Here is a 2,858-nt window from a genome sequence, read left to right as displayed (position 1 = left end):
TTGGTGTTGATGTTTTGAGGATATAGCTAACTTTCTATACTAAGTTGGTGAGTAAGCTTTTGTTTTAGCAACTTTACACATTTACATAAACATACACACAGATCAGTTTATAACGCCTTAAGAAAAAAGTTTTGAGGACATGATTAGATAAAAACTTTCAACAAGAATCTCAGTAAATTCAAGATTAGAAAATGCAAGGTACTATACTATAGACATTCTTTATATGTGAAAATTTGTAAAGTCAAATGATTTTTGAAGTTGATAAATTTTCCAAAATTATGCAATGAGAAAGACCCCCAACTGAAATTCTATTTCACTTTTAAGAACTTTAGTCTAACAGACAAAAGACCTTTAACTGCAGTAGTTTCTAACAATACAGCAAAAAAACTGCATTTATACAGTAGCATATCCTTCTTAGTTTCTGGTTTATCAACTAAGCATGTATAGTATCAATGACTGAGCCATCAACTATTATGTAGGTTTAACCCTTTCAAACTGAAATGTTATGAAAGAGAATTTACCTTGAATACTCCAGCCAGAATATTGTACACAACTTTGAAATTTGAATTTGAAATCCAGAAATTTAGAATTTGTAATTCAGAAGTTGAAATTTCCATATAAAATGGATAATCCCTGAGTTTGGAAGTACCTACAAAACAGCTTGGTTATCTGGAGAAATAACCATTGTGTTCCATAAGTGAAAGCATACTGAATCATAAATGAAAATATATTTCCTTTTGCTGGTATGGTTCATTTTCAGAAATTCAACTGTTAAAGTGCTACAAGGTACTGCATAAATCTCCCAATCCTGTTGGAAGTCAAAGATTTTGAAGAAATGTAGCTAGTCCAGTATTTAAAAAAATCATTAAAATATAGCTAGTGCATAAATTTGTATAAAACTTACTAATATAATATAATGGTTGTTGGTGTACATTCTGAATGAGGTTGTTTGATTTTATCTATTGTCATATCACTTTCATCTGCCTAGGCTGATTGAACACAACCAAGTTGACTACACATATGAGTTTTCCCATGTATTGACAAGATGTCAATATTTGGGTATGAATTTGTATTTCTGTAGTCACTGTTACAGTATGTCTTATGCTTCTTGCACAGCTTCCAAAATATCAGCATAAGAAAAAGGATTTTGAGATATATCTTAATTTTCTCTATTGTAATGACTGTGGTACTGCCTAGTTGATGCATATAACTTGTAAACTTGTCATTCATTTTGACAAAAATTTCTTCAGGAAAATGTTGAAGAAAATAGCCAATGGGTTTTGTTTCTAAGTTCAACTATGTTATCACTTTATTTCTATTCAGACGTGATAAATCTCCATGCAACTTAGCTCACTGATATGTTCCAATAACGTTAAAATATAACTCCCTAATTAAATCAATAATAAATAAAAAGAAATGAATCATTAATATATATTAACATAGCATTTTAATTTGCTGCTTGAAGCATTAACTGTGATGATGTATGAAAACTGAAGGAAAACATTGAAGGAAAACAATGAAAAGCAAACAATAAATTCTCCTGCAAACAGGAATTCTTTTGACAGGAGATCCTTTCTTAAATGAGAAAAGAAAGAAAATTTAGTTCCTTTGCATTTTACAAAACTAATACAGAAGTTGTTTAATTCTTTTATATGTAGGCCTAAATTATTGACTCACATAATGATTTCTATTTTGATCTTTGAATATACATGATTATTAATAATACTCATGTACCAACTTACTTTTTCCAGCCAACAGGTGAGATGACTAAACTGCATTCAGATGCTTTCTTTGTGTGTGTGAAAATTAAACTCCTTATTTATGACTGTTGTAATAGAGTATTACAACTAAGAGGAAATAATTGACTTATGATTGTAAAGTTTAATTTATAATAAATTACTTAAATCTACTTGTGTACAGTTCTTTGGTGTTTTTCTATATTGATGCATATTTTTTCTTATAGTCAGGAAAGAAGACAGTGCCTATGACCTATTAAAGTGACTCTGGTACGGGAAGTATCTTCAAACCAGAAAGCTAGACAAATACTTGCAAAAGTAGAAGCTAATAAAGGTACTCAAAGTACCAGGGTGTAGCATCAAACCAAGCAAAAATTGATTCATAGTGGGATGTTGAACTCAGAATGCAAAATGCAGGAACAAAAACTATATCCAGGTAGATGTATTTGCAGGTCTACAAATCCACTACCTTCACCTTGGTGGGGCTTCAATTCAGGGCATAATGAGATGGGACAAATACTGCTAAGCATTCTTCCTGCCATATTAACACATACAATTTCTGTTGTATGTATATATATATATATATATATATATATATATATATATATGACAGAAGGTTTGAAAATGCAATTTTAAAGATGTTTATTCACTTGACCGGTTTCACTTTTTATAAAAAGATTGTCAAAAGTAAAATGTAAAGCTTTGTTGTGTTATGTACTGGTTATTACAAAAGGATTAAAATACATTTATACATTCTTTGATAATAATAAGAAAATGTTAAAAACAGTTTACAAGAAAGTATTTAGGAAAGTAATCAGAATGGAACTCCAAAAAGCATTTTGAGTTCAATAAAAATCACGTTTGTTTTGTAGTATATATATACACACAAAAGGAGATATATTTAAGAATTTACAAAAAATTGTAGAGGAATAACTGACCTGTCTTTCTGACATTTTGTTTTGTGTGTAGCTGAGGAATGTTTGCTATTTTAAGGGACAGTGTAGGTGGTTAGTTGGGGGAAGGAAGAGAAATGTGGAATCAAGAGGTGTTTTTGCTTCAGACTAGCCCAAAAACAAAAAAAAACTCCTTAAAATCGCAAACATTCCTCAGCTACACACAAAA

The 2,858-nt window shown here is 30.2% G+C and overlaps 1 protein-coding gene across 3 annotated transcripts in view; it reads left to right on the top strand.

Moving 5' to 3' along the window:
• The window catches only part of LOC106867678 (uncharacterized), a 31,332-nt gene extending 28,850 nt beyond the window's left edge, over positions 1–2,482 (top strand). For 2 of the 3 annotated variants that reach the window (XR_016244725.1, XR_008265733.2), the window contains exon 3: positions 1,752–1,915. The gene's annotated coding sequence lies outside the window, so the exon portion shown is untranslated. Of the gene's footprint in view, positions 1–1,751; positions 1,916–1,963 lie in introns of those variants that run through there. The other variant, XR_016244726.1, reaches the window with a different exon arrangement.
• The last annotated feature ends 376 nt before the right edge of the window (positions 2,483–2,858 follow it).

This window comes from Octopus bimaculoides, chromosome Z (assembly GCF_046866305.1).
Source record: "Octopus bimaculoides isolate indiv1 chromosome Z, ASM4686630v1, whole genome shotgun sequence".
Taxonomy (NCBI): Eukaryota; Metazoa; Mollusca; class Cephalopoda; order Octopoda; family Octopodidae; genus Octopus; species Octopus bimaculoides.
This window is presented reverse-complemented; position numbering and strand designations above follow the sequence as displayed.